Genomic DNA, 17,476 nt, shown 5'->3' with positions numbered 1-17,476 from the left:
ATTCTGATTGTTATTGATCATTATGATTGGTTAGTGATCATGATTGGTTATTGATCATAATGTTTGGTTATTGATCATGATTGGTTATTGATCATAATGATTGGTTATTGATCATGATTGGTTATTGACCATAATGAATATTGATCATAATTATTGGTTATTGATCATAATGATTGTTATTGATGATCATAATGATTGATCATAAGGATCGTTATTGGTCATAATGATTGGTTATTGATCATAATGATTTGTTATTGATCATAAAGATTTGTTATTGATCATAATGATTGTTATTGATCAAAATGATTGGCTATTGATCACAATGTTGACCACCCACTCCCACAGCATGATCATAGCCTGTGCAGGCAGCCTACCTGTGTCAGCTCTACCGTGGACGCAGAATAAGATCGAGTGAAACAGTGGCTGATGTTGTCATGGATACTGCTTTGTGAGGTCATTTCAATTGGGACATTAGACACAGAAAAAGCATGAAACAAGTATCTGTCTGTTTCTCTGACACACACACACACACACACACACACACACACACACACACACACACACACGCGAACACACACACACACACACACACACACACACACACACACACACACACACACACACACACACACACACACACACACACACACACACACACACACACTACTCAAAGTGCTTTGAGTGCCCCGAAAAAGCACATTACTAATGCTATTGTAATACATTTTGATTAAGATAAGCACAAACAAAACAGGCCAAAAGACAAACCAAATGCGGCAATAACATGTGTAGGGAGTGGTGGCCACACAGACCTCATGGGGGGTCTGTGATGCAGTATGCTGGACTGCAGCAGGAGGAAACAAACGGGCGCTCTACAGTGAGTGCGGTATTGCTCAGCAGATATGAAGGATGTTGTGCAGCCATGATGTAACAGATGTAGGACTTCTATGTGTGCTGAAGTGTTTGATCAGACGTAAAACCTCTACAAGGCCAGCGTTTTTTGTATAGGAATGAAAAAGAGGAAAATGCAATCATCCTATCCAGCCAAGGTATTGGGGGAGTGGTATTCTAATCACGTCTCACTTCTCAGCTTACACTGCTTGCACTATTAATGACTTCCATTCAAGAGATTTCATCTACCAGTTTACATGATGGTCGGTTTTCTCAACCTTAGAATCTCGTATATTTAACTCAATAAATGATCCTTTCCTCTAAAACCTCAAAAAACGTAAGGTCACATTGTGACCAGCTTATATTGATGATGCTTCTTAATGCCATGCCATTTGTCTCCCGTGTTTGTTTTGTTTCTACCTTATAGCATGTGTATACCCCACACAATGACTGTCACCAACACGCAACAGCTCCCTCTCTCTACCTAAAGAAAGAGTTATCCAAGAGGGCTAAGGGCAGTGGAAACCGTTTTTCAGCCTATACACCCTATAGGATCACTTGGTTGATCCCAAACCAGTAGCATAAATATCTGCATCGCTGAGTTCTAGAATAATCTAAGAAGAAATCTAAGAAAAGAAATGCCTACTCAGATTTGTTTGTGTATGGTTTTTGTGTATTATTATGACTTTTTTGATCAGAATCTATTCCCAAGTGTATTTTGTTGTATGATTAATAATAGATGGACTGATATGAATCATAAAAATGTATTTACTATAAAAAAATTCTGGGCCAATTCAATCGATCCGATATTTGTTTAAATTACTCTGATAAAAGTGCCCAATGCAGTGAATAATCATCTTATCCTCGAACAAAACAAGAGACGAAAAACATACAAAGATGCTTTTCGTATTATGCAACCAAAGTCTCTGTTGTGGGATTAACCCGTGGCCCTGGTAGTGCTCACAAAGGTCACACCTTATGTAACCTAATGGGTGGACGGGATCACATGGGCAGCAGCTCAGTCTGCAGACACTTCAGTAGGTCTGTGTAGAATAACAGACCCTGCTGAGGCCCTACCGAACAATCCCATCAGTTATTCATACCCAGCGTTGTTTGTTGCTATGCAGGATAAGCACCCCCTCCCCCACCATGTATGAAGCTGAATATTATTGTACGTTGTAAATATTTGACCAAAAGTGTGGTTAGTATTTGCATTGGTTTGGGGTGTTTTGGTACCATGGAAGCTATTGAGAAAAAAGCCATTTTCCGCAGGAAATGAATGGGATTCTTTAGAAGATCAAATAAAATTGTAGGTGCAATAAATGATATTATCCTGTGTGTCTAATTAGTAGCACGAAGTATAACAGTTCTGCATTGGTTTGGGGTGTTTTGGTGCCATACCATGGAAGCTATTGAGCAAAAAGCATTTTCCATAAGAAATTAATGGAGTGATTTATTGACGGTCCCTATTTGAAAGGCAAGCAGTCAGGAGCAAGTGTGTGTCCCTTGGTTGTCCCCCAAAACTGACTGACAGCACTGCAGGAACCGCTAATGGTTGTCTGCCAAAACTGACTGAAACCTCGGCAGGAACCGCTGATGAACCCGAAATGAATATGCAAATATCTGTCGAATATCCAACAACAAACTAACTTCCCAAAAGTTAAATTAACTAAGAGCTATTGTCATGTAATCAACCCCTGATTACCATCTGGTGGGCAGTGCTAACATAACTCATTACATGCAATAACCTTTATCGTTCCATTTATGGACACTGAAAAACAAACTCCAGCCTCCACAAGCTTCCTCCATAAGGTCAAAAGGTATTTTGCATATTCTGTTCCAAAATATGCAGAATTTTCTCAAAATGAGGCCGTTTCTGTAAGGGGTTCGGCTTTTACGCTGGCATGTGTTAATGGCTAATGTCCCGCCTCTTACATCCCATACACTGGCTCTCTGCAACACACAACATCCGACACCCCAAACATTCATCAAGTGGACCGGGTCATCAAGAACATTTACGTAAACATGTTTTCCATATTGATGCATTTATAAAAGTAATGACTATTCCAAGTTTAAAAAGGCTGAATATTTCATGAAAGCAGTGGCGTAGACAGAAATATTCAAATGGGTGAGGCACAGAGAAAAACGGGTGGGCAAAGCCCATTTGATTAAACATAAGATAGACCTAGATTAGATGCACCATACAAAATGTAATCAAAGGCATGTTATATTTATGACATAAAAGTGGAATTTATTAAAGATTGCATAGTGTACAACATACACTACACTATAAAATAACACAATGCATTTTTGAGAGTGAGATAAAAAAAAGGATTTGAGCTCTCAGTGGATTAATGACTTGCGCGCCTTTTTTGATGGTGAATATAAACGAAGGAAAGCCCTCTGATTGGACGGGCAAGACTGACAATGAAACCCTATTTCACTTGTGTCTCTCTCCCCACTTAAAGGTGCATCAGAAAATAATGGTAATGGTAATGAAATCAGTCGAACACCTACAGTTCTCTCAACATACTGGCAGTCATTCAACTTACCCCACCATGATGCACTGAAGTTAAATGAGAGATATTACCAAAGGGTTACCTGTAGTAAGTAGCATCCTACCAAATTTGGCATGTAGCATACCACAGCAATCAGAACTAGAAAATGCATTTCCTGCAGAAAATGCGGTGAGTGCTGTAGTACAAAGTGAGGTTGAAAATATTTTTTAATAAAGCCACATTGATTAAGACTTAAAGAAACGTTACATGGCTTAAATCAAGTGAAGGGATTTGAACAAAAGTTCAAAAGTCTAAATGGAGTAAACAATGTAAACATGCTCACCATTTAAGAAAAAGTAAATGGTTGGAAACAAATAAAGTGACAGCCGAATGAAAAGCGCAAAGCATTGCTAAAAATGCAGAAATGTAAAAGGTCAAATGTATTGCCCAACTAGGCCTATGTGTGTGTGTGTGTGTGTGTGTGTGTGTGTGTGTGTGTGTGTGTGTGTGTGTGTGTGTGTGTGTGTGTGTGTGTGTGTGTGGTGTGTGTGTGTGTGTGTGTGTTTGTGTGCCCGTGTGTGCCCAACCCGGTATCACGCCAAGGCGTAAAATAGATACGTTTGGCCACATCGCAAGGCGTGTTCAGGGTCACGCTTTGCTCGAGCAAAGCGTCATGAATGGGGGAATAGCACCAAAAGAGGGCGATACGTTCTCCTAGCATTTGGTGAAATTGTTAGGTAGTATTAATCGTTATTATCTGAATGGGAAATCCAATATTTTAGGACAGATACACCATTAAACGTGTTTCTAATGACATTTCTAGCGAGAAATGTGATAGAAACGACAGTGTTACCCCTTGTGTTTTTTCCCATGATGACTGATGAAAAACAACAGTGTTACCCCTTATATTTTATTTGACAAGGACACTTATTTGACAACGACAGTGTCACCCCTCACGTTTCATTTGATAAAAACTTCAGTTTTACTCCCTTTGTTTCAATGGATAAATATCGACAGTGTTACCCCTTATGTTTTTTTCATGATGACCGATAAAAAACGACAGTGTTACCCTTTCATTTGATAAAAACGACAGTGTTACCCCTTGTGGTTTTTTTCATGACGACCAAAGAAAAACAACAGTGTTAGCCCCTATGTTTTATTTGATAAATATCGACAGTGTTTACGCTTATGTTTATTTGATAACGGCCGATAAAAAACGACGGTTACCCCTCATGTTTTTTCCATGTTAACCAATAAAAAACGACAGTGGTACCCTTGTAGACGTTTTTGCGGGGTTCCGAACCTGAGCTGTTTGGAGTGTTAACCTCCGAACGTATCAATGAACCATCAAGACACCGAATAAAGTGGTTAACCAATAAAATGGTTATAGGCCTACTTGACTTTATAATTTGCATGAAATAGAAATAAGAGTCTTCCAACAGAGGGCATCAACCGGACTTGAACCCGGGTCTCCAGGGGGTTAGCTCACAGCTCTCTCCCCATCCCACTGAGATTTGTAATTAAAAATTGTCTGTGGTTATATATGACTTGATAATAGACATGATAGCATTACGTTTAAAATTAAAGATATTGTGTTTTCCACAGAAATTGAGCCGCGGTCTCCAGTGGGTTAGGCAGAGTGCACTCCACTGCACCACTGATGGGATGACAAATGTTGGTGACAGGTATAGGCAGACTGACAAGGTCACGTGGTGTTGGGGCTACGTCAGTCAGGATCAGTGGTAAAAGTCAGCTGTTCACGCGCGGGTGAGGCTTGAATGAAATGTTTGAGATGAGAGGAGGTGGACGGGGGAAGTCCAACTTTGCTGACCGCACAATCTATTAACATTGACGCACTTTAGCACCGATCACTTTAGGACTATGCTACTGTGGAACGTTTTTAACTTATCTCTAATAAAACCAACAAAACGCAGTACCCATTTTTAAGTGATTCTTTGAACAAGCAGCGCGTCTGGCAAAAACATATTTTCCCGATCTAGCCTCTCGGTGACTAAATAAGTGGTTCGATAGTCGCCATACAACAATACTCAATGATCAATCATCAATAAAGAGGATATACATGACATTAAAATGTATGTGTGTACTTCTATTATTTCCCTTATGTTTTTTTTCATGACGACCAATAAAAAACGACAGTGTTACCCCTTATATTTTATCTGACAAAGACAACAGTGTTACACTTTATGTTTTTTTTCATGACGACCAATAAAAAACAACAGTGTTACCACTTATGTTTTTTTTCATGACGACCAACTAAAAACAACAGTGTTACTGTTACCCCTTATGTTTTTTTTCATGACGACCAATTAAAAACAACAGTGTTACCCCTTATGTTTCATTTGATAAAAACGACAGTGTTACCTTGTGTTTTTTTTCATGACGACCAAAGAAAAACAACAGTGTTACCCCCTATGTTTTATTTGATAAATATCGACAGTGTTTACTCTCATGTTTTTTCCATGTTAACCAATAAAAAACGACAATGGCACCCCTGTCAACGTTTTTGCTAGGATCCGAACATGAGCTGTTTAGAGTGTTAACATCCGAACTTAACAATGCACCATCAAGACACCGGATTACGCCATCACAAAGGTTATGCTTGACTTTATAATTCACATGAAATAGAGATAAGAGTCTTCCAACAGAAGACATCAACCGGACTTGAACCCAGGTCACCAGGGGGTCAGGCAGATTGCACTCCACTGCACCACTAAGGCGATGACTTTACACAATAATCAATCATCAATAAAGAGGATACATGACATTAAAATGTATGTGTGTATTTCTATTATTTCCCTTTTGTTTTTTTCATGACGACCAATAAAAAACATCAGTGTTACCCCTTATGTTTTTTTTCATGACGACCAATAAAAAACAACAGTGGTACCCCTTATGTTTTTTTTCATGAAGACCAATTAAAAACAACAGTGTTACCCCTTATGTTTTTTTTCATGACGACCAATAAAAGACGACAGTGGTACCCCTTATGTTTTTTTTCATGACGACCAATAAAAAACGACAGTGTTACCCCCTATGTTTTATTTGATAAATATCGACAGTGTTACCCCTTATGTTTATTTCATGACGGTCGATAAAAAACGACAGTGTTACCCCTCATGTTTTTTCCATGTTGACCAATAAATAAAGACAGTGGCACCCCTGTCAACGTTTTTGCGGGGATCCGAACATGAGCTGTTTAGAGCATTAACCTCTGAACTTAACAATGCACCATCTAGACACCGGATAACCCCAACACAAAGGTTATGCTTGACTTTATAATTCACATGAAATAGAGATAAGAGTCTTCCAACAGAAGACATCAACCGGACTTGAACCCCGGTCTCCAGGGGGTTAGGCAGATTGCACTCCACTGCACCACTAAGGCGATGACTATACACAATAATCAATCATCAATAAAGAGGATATACATGACATTAAAATGTATGTGTGTATTTCTATTATTTCCCTTTTTTTTTTTAATGACGACCAATAAAAAACGACAGTGTTACCCCTTACGGTTTTTTCATGACGACTGATAAAAAACAACAGTGTTACCCCTTATGTTTTTTTCATGACGACCAATAAAAAACAACAGTGTTACCCCTTATGGTATTTTCCATGACGACCAAAGAAAAATGACAGTGTCACCCCTTATGTTTCATTTGATAAAAACGACAGTGTTACCCCCTATGTTTTAATTGATAAATATCGACAGAGTTACCCCTTATGTTTTTTTCATGACGACCAATAAAAAACGACAGTGTTACCCCTTACGGTTTTTTCATGACGACTGATAAAAAACGACAGTGTTACCCTTTATATTTTATTTGACAAAGACAACAGTTTTACCCCTTATGTTTTTTTTTCATGACGACCAATAAAAAAACAACAGTGTTACCCCTTATGTTTTTTTTCATGACGACCAATAAAAAACAACAGTGTTACCCATTATGGTATTTTTCATGACGACCAAAGAAAAATGACAGTGTCACCCCTTATGTTTCATTTGATAAAAACGACAGTGTTACCCCCATATGTTTTAATTGATATATATCGACAGAGTTACCCCTTATGTTTTTTTCATGACGACCGATAAAAAACGACAGTGTTACCTTCATGTTTCATTTGATAAAAACGACAGTGTTACCCCTCATGTTTCATTTGATAAAAACGACAGTGTTACCTCATGTTTCATTTGATTAAAATGAAAGTGTGTCATTGTGTTTTTTTTCATGACGACCAAAGAAAAACGACAGTGTTACCCCCTATGTTTTATTTGATAAATATCGACAGTGTTACCCCTCATGTTTCATTTGATAAAAACGACAGTGTTACCCCTCATGTTTCATTTGATTAAAATGAAAGTGTGTCATTATGTTTTTTTTCATGACGACCAAAGAAAAACGACAGTGTTACCCCTTATGTTTTTTTTCATGATGACCAATAAAAAACAACAGTGTATAGGGAACGAACAAACGAGAATTCGGACACTACGCTGAACATTTCTAAATGAAATTTGCATCAGTATGATGCGCCGGGTATTTGTGTGACGCAGACAGATGCGCCCACATCATGTAAACAAACCGGGCACTCACGAGGAAAGCTTCAGCCTGGAGGTTGTATTGATGTTGGCTGTGTCCCAATTCATAGGCCGCATCCTTCGTAGACCGCGTCCTTCGAAGGATGCGGCCTTCGTAGACCGCAAAGGACACTCCGAAGGCCGAAGAAATGGGATGGTCTAGCCCAGCCGTTCTCAATCTGTGGTACGCGTACCACTGATGGTACGCGAGCGCCCTCTAGTGGTACGCGGAGTATGAACGATTTTTTGAAGCAATTTTTTGAAGTTGAAGCAACCGTTAAAAAAAAAATCAGGGATGGGCGTGGGGAATCGATAACTCGAGTACTACTCGTTACAAATGAACTCGGTTGGTGGACAGGCAAACTCGAGTTTGCATACACACAAACAAACAAAGTTTTCTGAAGCAAATGTATCAATTTTCTGTGCGGCGCCACTAACGTAGGCCATGGGCACAAAGCAAATTAAATGTATCCATTTCTGTGTGGCGCGTTCCGTGCCGTGTGCAGGCACGCCAGAATTCAAAAAGTTAAGAGATGGCGGTTAAAGCAAAGCGCAGCGAAGAATTGAAATAGGCCTACTTTAAAGAAATAGGAGATCATAAGGTGAAATGTAAAATATGCCAAGCGAAATCGAGCTACCAGAGTAGCTACTAGGCCTACAAGTAAGGCGGCAACATATGCTCCTGAAACACAACGGTGAGTTGGTGCCATGCCGTAATTCCGACGCCTCATTGTTCCGACGTCTCAATGTTCCGAAATATTTCCCATTAGATCGACATGTCACTATTCCGACGGTTCAATGTTCCGAAAACGAAACCCATTGGTCCGAAGGTCCGTTAGTCCGACTTTTCGAAAAGGAGGCGCATTAGGCCGACGGTTCAATATGCCGAATAGGAAAAATAGTTTTATACCTCGCTCGCTCCCTCTCCCTCTCACTCTCTCTCTGTCTCCAAAATACAACCTAGGCCTACATATCACGTTCACGATGAATTTTGGAGGGCAAAAAGACAACGCTTCACTTCATTTCGACACGGTGTTGCAGCACCATGGACAGAGAGCGGAGGTCTAATTCTCAACACGGGCACGAACACACACACACACACACACACACACACACACACACACAGAGTGAGAGTGAGAGAGGGAGCGAGCGAGGTATAAAACTCTTTTTCCTATTCGGCATATTGAACCGTCGGCCTAATGCGCCTCCTTTTTGAAAAGTCGGACTAACGGACCTTCGGACCAATGGGTTTCGTTTTCGGAACATTGAACCGTCGGAATAGTGGCATGTCGATCTAATGGGAAATATTTCGGAACATTGAGACGTCGGAACAATGAGGCGTCGGAATTACGGGCAGGCCCCCGGTGAGTTCGGGAAAGCAGACCCGCAGCAACCAAGTGTGTCGGCTATTTTAACCGCCGCAAGACGCAGCCGTAATCCCGGCCGTGTAGAGAAGATCACAACGCGTAATCCATAGTCCATTTGCTGCCGTTTTATTTGCAGCTTTAAATTATTTGCAATGGTTAGGCTACTTGTTTCGTTTTAGTTTTTTGTTACAACTGTTACAGGCCTTGGTTCGACATGATTTAAATTGTGAGACGCATAGGCCTATTTATTTTTGTAAGGAAAATGTGTTTTGAACGTTTGCAAAAATAAATAATGAATACTCTGATAACGCTGACTGTTCCATCATATGCAATCATCTTAAACCTGCATTGACTAACTGCTGTGACGACGAGTAGGGGAAGCAACATTTTTGCAAAATCGTCCTGTGACGAGACGTTGAAAGTCTGCTTTCAGAGGCCAGACATTTCTGGACTTTTGGATGCAGCGACGCAGCGAATATCCTGCGCTTTCAGACAAGGCTGTGCGCTTTCTCATTCCATTTGCGACCAGGCTTCTCTTGGTCGCAAATGGTCGCAAATAAGAGCGATGACTACTGTCATGTCATCGCTCTTAATTTATCCCCAAAAACGCAGCTGATCGGACGCATCACACGATTCGGAGGCATGCATCACATTTAGGGATTTTAAAAACTGATTCTTATTATTTTTTTAAAAAAATGCATTCGGAAGAGAAGGGAGACTAGCGTTGCTCACGGGTTGGAATGAAAGGGAGAAAAGGGGACAGAGTTGCCTGCGGAAGCGATGTCTGAGATGCAGAGACTGCTTCACGCTACCAGTGTCAGTTTCGTACGGTGTGGAACAGGGATGGGCAACTTTCATGATAAAGAGGGCCACATTTTTTATCATAACCATCGGAGGGCCACATCACTGCACACTTCAACTAAACGTGAGCTGAGAGAAGCTACATAATTTTGAATTTGGTAGATGATTTCCAGTATTCTGGTGCATTTTGGCGATGGCCACTACCTAAAAAATCGTCCAGAATCATAACCTATGTACGGTATGTTAATTGAACCAACATACATTCATTTCATGTTTTCCATGCTCAAACAGCCACATGAATGGTCAGTATTTTTATCAGTGCAAAGGGCTCACATACATCATCATTCAATGAAGTCAAAAAACTGAAAAACAGTGGCCCAACATTAAGTGCAACAACTCAATGAACTCAAACCCAACAAAGAGTTGTAGTAGTTGTAGTGGCGACTTAAGTGGATCTTTAATGACTGATATCGCTTCTAAGCAAACTAGACGCATGGGTTTGCCTTTGAATTCTATGAATTCTTCTCATCTTTCTTGAACGAGTTTTCTGTAACTCGATCAATTATTATTATTATTATAATTTTTTTTTTTTTTTTTTTTATAATTATGTGCGGGCTGAGTGGGCATGCGGGCCGCATGCGGCCCGCGGGCCGCCAGTTGCCCATCCCTGGTGTGGAATGAGAGCTCGGGAAGGCACTATTGCGCAAGTACGACTGCGTGCTTGCGCAATAGCATACTGCCCGAGAATGCAGTATCGCTGTCAAATCTGTCCCTGGGAAAAGTAACGTTGCTTGCGCCGAATTGAAAAAGGAAACCGCTATAATGAAATGGTGGTAATATTTCCACATTAATTGATAAAATAACAGGGGATGGGCAGGGGGGATGGCTGTTTCAGAAGGGGGATGATTTTGATAATTTTAATTCCAAAGGGGGATGCCATCCCCCCTCAACTTGTGTGCTGGAAGCAGGTTGGATACTGAACCAAGTCTGAGGCTAAAGCTAACCTCAATCGACCCAGACATCACACCCCTCCCACTAAGCATGATAGGCCTAATTTTCAATGTGTGCCTGAGTACATTCTCCTTCAAACCTAAACATAGTTGATATTCTGACCTTATGGCACTTACTGCAGTATTTTTTAATACTGAATACGTTGTTTTTCTATGATACACTTGTTCTTACTCATGATAGTTTGATTACAGTGTTATCGCAGTACACATGATTTCTCTCTTTGCTGCGCATGATTACTTATAACAGGATTGTTTGACTCCAGTATTTAAATATTCATGTTCAATTCTTTGAATGTTTTGATGCAGTACAATTTACCTCACATGATTGGTTGACTGCAGTTGTTAAAAATTAATATTCAGTGCTCTGAATGCTTTAATACAGTATACTTGTTAATAACCTCACTAGATTGACTGGTATGTTATATGCCAGATGATATCCCCATTTGCTGGGTACCCCTATTGAGGCAGTTGTTCAATTGTTAGTATTATCCCGTTGCAAGTGTTTAAATACAATACATGAGTTATAGACAGTCGGTTGCTTCAGTCAAGTCAAGTTATGTGAATAATAAATCGTGTTATTAATATTAATGCCTTCTGTGTAAACTCTATGTAGTTATAGGCCTACGCACTTTATTTTAATTCCGGTGGTACTTGGAGAGCCAAATCATTTCTAAGGTGGTACTCATAGTAAAAAGTTTGAGAACCACTGGTCTAGCCTACGGAGCATTTCCGGTTTACGTAACAAACCGTTACCGCCCTTTATCCTGCGTGACCACGCGCTGCTCCTGTCACCTAGCAACCCTGACATCTGACCTGACCTGTTAGTAAACAGAAGTTAAACCGGATAGCGCGGAAAAAAAAGAACAAAGAAACCAAATATACCAACAAAGAAACCAACAAAAATGGAGCCAGAAATTATAATTTTATTTTTTATCTTTTATCTTTTATTGGAGGAGTTGGAGAATACTCACCACCGGAGCCGACGGGGGATATATCTTCGGCTCCGAGAAAGAGACGACCACAGATTGGTAAAGCTGTGTTACCTTACTTTTAACCAGCAGTATTGTTAACATTATCGTGTTATATGGCTAGCGTAAATGTCATTGAACTTTGACAATATAATTACATATTTAAAATAGTCTCAACCTTACATTAATGTAAAAAAATGTTTCTGTCATTAATCAGCTAAATAAAGGTTGAGTAACTTAGATTGATATATATATATATATATATATATATATATATATATATATATATATATATATATATATATATATATATATATATATATATATTGATAGATAACTATTGCATAGATATATAATGATATATATATATATATATATTTAAGCATTATCTATCTTAACTCTCCACACTTAATATCCAGCTATTGTTCAACAGTTTTACTTCTGTTTCTTTCCCTAAACAGCCCAGACCCGTGTACTGCAGGATCAATCCAACTGTTCCTGTCCTGGACCGTTATTTTAATGGCCAGGACACTAAACTGATTTTAGGTTGAGCAGGGAGGCCCTGGCAGTGCTGCTGGACCTTCTCGGCCAGGAGCGGAGCCATGGATGGGGTGCCACCATTGAGACCCTGGTGTTTCTATTCTGGCTGGCTAGTGGGACATCATACAGGGTGGTCTCCAGAGTGTTCGGGATGCCTCGTTCCACTGTCCACCGCATCGTCCACAGGGTCACTGAGGAGGTGGTGGCCATTCGCCACAAAGTATATTTATATTTATTTTATCACTAATTTCCTCTATCTTTGACTCTTGAGTTGCTGTAACAAATAAATGTCCTGTGTGGGATAATAAAGTTGATCTTATCCTATCCTATCTTAAGGTCATCCACCTCCCGAAGACCCCTGAAGACCTGGTGGCAGTGACCAATGGGTTTGCAGGGCTGGCAAGACACCGCGCTTTTGGGAAAGCAGCGGGAGCAATCGACGGCTGCCATGTCCATATCAAGCCACCGAGCGGCCCTGATGGTCACTGCTTCAGGAACAGGAAACTGTTTTCCTCCATAATTCTGCAGGCTGTTTGTGACCATCAGGGCCGCTTCCTTGATACGTACGTGCAGCTGGCCTGGATCAGTCCATGACTCCAGAGTCCTCCGCCACAGCCCACTGTATAGGTCACTCTACCCTCCTCCAGGGCACTTCATCCTTGCAGACGGCGGGTACCCTTGCCTCCAACACCCCTCATCACTCCCTACAAGAGGCCAGTGCGAGGTGTGGGAGCCCAGCGCTTCAACTGGCATCATTCCAGGGCACGCTCCATTATAGAGCGTGCTTTTGGAATGATGAAGACCAGGTTCAGGGCCATCTTCCTGCAAGCGCTGGAGGTGCACCACACCTTCGTACCTCACGATGGTAATCACTCAACAGGATTTTTTAGAATACTAAGAGTAAATCAAAAAACATTTATTATTTTCTCAGGAGGTATATATCATTTTTTCATTTCTTTTCTTTACCATTTCAGGTCATAACAGCATGTGCCATCCTCCACAACATCTGCCTTGGGGCCGATGACATCATGGCCCCAGAGGAGGAGGATGAGCCTGAGGACGATGTAGAGGAGGATGAGGTGGGCGATGGTTTGGAGGCAGCCAGTGGTGCTCCCTGGCGGGACCAGCTATCTGCAGAGGTGTCTGCCCTGGAGGAGGCCCCCCCTGACCACCAATATATACAGGCAAGTAAAATAATTGAAAAGCTATTTCTATTTATTTAAAATGTTTTGTAGAATAGTTTTACCCGTTCAAATAATTTGTGGCAAGATTTCTTTTGTCAAAATAAGGTTGTGTAGTATTTAGTATGCACTCTTATTCTTGCCCTTTTCCAAAAATATTTTAGTGACATGGCAGCCGTCGATTGAGTCAGCCCTGACCCATTCGGTGCGGTGGACAGTGGAGAGAGGCATATCCAGCACTCTGGAGACCACCCCTGGATGTCCCACTGACAGGAGAGACAACAGGGTCTTTAATGTGGCAGCCCATCCGGGTCCAGCAGCACCACCAGGGGCTCCCTGCTCTGCTGCATCATTATGTTTTTGTATATAGTAGTTTTATAATAATTGTTGTAAATAGTCACATGAATGTTTTTTGTTGTAAATAGTTTTATTGTTGTATACATGTTTTATATAAATAAAATAAATTAGTTAATATAAAAAAGTTAATTAGGGTTTTAATAAATAGTTAATCAAAAAAGTTAGTTAATAAATAGTTAAATAAGTTAAATAATAAAAAGTTAAATAATAAACAATGTGTTAAATATAACAGAACAGAAATTATTTGTCAACCAAACGCTCCAAAATTTAGAAAAATCGATCCATTCTCTCCCTGCTCTCCTGGGCTCTTCTCTCCTCTGCCTCCCTTTGTAGCCTCATTTCCTCTTTGATTAATTGGAACATGTCTTCCTCTCTGTCCCTCTTTCTGGACCTTGGCCCATGCTGTCTTTCCTCCTGATCCTTCTCCTCCACCTCCTGATCCACCACTGCTGTACTTGGCCCTGGTGTGTCCTCAGGGATGGAGGCAATTAGGACAGGGGGGTTGGTGGAATGCCTCTGTCCCAATACCTCATCCATGAGGACCAACCAGGGCCAAGTGGCAGCACTGGGTTTCCCACCTACCCCCTCTCCTGACCCTGGATACTTGCAATCCTAAGGCAGAGGAAATCAATCATGGCAGTTAACAACAACAGCAGTATCAAAACAAATTTCAGCAAAAGTGTTTATTAACTTGCATGGTTAAAACAAATAATGTATATTTAAAATGACCTGTACATAATTTATATATATTTTTTAAATGATCCCATTTTTTCTTTGCCTGCAGGGGAGTCACCTTCCCCTGCAGGCCTATTTTCTCCAGAATTGTCCTAAACACAGAGAGATTATTAATCAGAGAAAACAAGAGACACATTTATCAATCATGTTAATAGCCCATGTTAACAATAGGCCATTTATAATATATATATTTGACCATCTTGTAAAGGTTACATTTAAATTAGCCCTCATCCTATATGAAGCCCATAATAATAAGACAACCAGTAGAAGTCAAAACACCCTTTTTCTTTGTGTTTTTCTAGTGCTGTCTAGTACTGATGCGAGCTGTGTCTTTTTTTGTCTTTCTTTCTTTAATAACCCAAAATAGGACATCGTAGTAAACGATTTCTGGGGATGTTGTATCTGTCCTGCTGTTTAATGAGGGCTAATTTAACTAACCTTTACAAGATGGTCAAATGTAGATATATAAATGGCCTATAATAATTTTTAGAAACTAAATAAACGATTGTTTCCTTACCCCCAAGCCACACTTGCTGAGTATTTCACCCCGGTGAACAGCTCATCGTTCTCCCCCCTCTATAGAATAAATCGAGCAGTATGCTGCTGGCTCCCTAAACCAAAACCAAATGTTAGAATTAGTTTTGCTTCACACTACCAAACAAAAGCAGCTTAAATAGCAAAATAACCAAGTTAACTGTGTAATCAATCCCAACGTCTGTAACGTTACGGTCTGAAAACCAGGGTCCACAACCTGTGTTCGCGTAGGTCCATTTATCTAACGTTACAGAATAGCAAATTATCTAGACAATCGCCACAATTTCGGTAAATATAACCATTTTGACCCCTTAAATTTGAAACTATAGGGCTTAACGGGTGTTCTTAGTTAACGTTACAGCGTCACTAACTGTAACGTTACCTTACTTATATTGCCTTTTACTTTAATGAAAAAAGCTTTAAGGGCCCTTGTTTTTTTTTTAACATTTGTATCGTTAAATACTCCAGTGACTAGAAACCAAATACTTACATTTAAATGAAAAACTTCAATCGCCATTCCCCGCCATCTCCATTGATTGAGTGCGCAATGAATCTTGGGAGGGATACGTTGGGCCGTGAAGGATCTTGGGATACGTTGGGCCGTGAAGGATACAGCCGATGCATCCTTCAAATCCGGGAAAAGAAGGCTGCATTCGTAGGCCGCATTTGAAAGACCCTTGGAATTGGGACAGCACTTGGCGCGTCGCTGTGACGCAATCGGCGTCGACGCATCCTTCGAATGCGGCCTTCGAAGGATGCGTCCTAGGAATTGGGACACAGCCGTTGAATGTTACATTTCCTTGATCAAGTTTTTCCCAGAACGATTTCGAACACAGCTCAAGTATGCAGAGTAGTCCCTCCCACCCGGACTGGTCTTTAGAAGTTGAAGGGAGGGGTTGGTGTGAGCCTGCCCCCTAGTGGTAAATAATTAGAACAGCAGGGGTAACTGATCCGATTGAATAACATATCAAAGGATAGCTCTCAAGCGACAGTTAGTTAGCTTGCATAAACACTGAAAAAAACACCACAAAGTGCATGATCTTTATTTTTGGACATGGTCTTCCTCCTTAGCTTGAAAAAAAAAAAAAAAAATATATATATATAATTAAATATATATAAATATAACAAGGTTCTGGTCTGCAAATGCAGCTGAAATAGTCAATGGCTGAAATAAAATGGCTTCCTTTTCTCCTGTGTAAACCTCTGTGTTTCCTAGGGTTAGCTCAGCCTTAAGAGCCGCCTAACAGTTAAAGGCCATCAGTGAAAGAAACCTAAGACTAGATCAGGAGAACTGAAGCCTTGAGAGCAGCTAGAAACATGCATCCGAAAAAGCAAAGAAAGTGGGACCGCTACATCAATGACGATGAATATATAAAAAAGTATCTGTGAATTAAACGCATCTTTGTCGCATCATGTTATTATAACATAATATAGACCAGGTCACTGCAGGGAACTCTTTCCATCTAACTCCATCCACTCTCTCCTCCCCCCCTGTGAGGACCATCTTTGGCTTTTTGTAGAAGCTTGTCATCATGTCACTGGCAAGAGGACCCCTTCCTTTCCCAAACGTTTCTGTGTGTGTGTTTCTCTCTCTCTGTGTGTGTGTGTGTGTGTGTGTGTGTGTGTGTGTGTGTGTGTGTGTGTCTCTATTTTGGTGCACCCCCCCCCCCCCCCCCAGCCCCTTAACTTCCAGCAGTGGCGGCTTCGCCAGTGAGGAGAGGGAGGAAGATCCTTAACATTGTTGAGAATAAAAAATGCAGATCGTCCAGCCTACTTTAATGAATTAATGCCCTTAAATAGGATTACTTTAATGCCTTTGTATATGTTATGTTCGTTTCCCTGGGTAAAGGGACATTAGCCCCCCCTATCGCCTATTGACAATTACTTTAGGGAGGACGTTCCTCCCTCAGCCTCCGTTGACTCCCATTCATTTCCCCGAAAGTGTTGGCGGCCGGTGAATAACATGGGGTTCAATGGTGGAGGGGAGGAAAGTCCTC

Source organism: Gadus morhua, chromosome 1 (genome assembly GCF_902167405.1).
Source record: "Gadus morhua chromosome 1, gadMor3.0, whole genome shotgun sequence".
Taxonomy (NCBI): domain Eukaryota; kingdom Metazoa; phylum Chordata; class Actinopteri; order Gadiformes; family Gadidae; genus Gadus; species Gadus morhua.
This window is presented reverse-complemented; position numbering follows the sequence as displayed.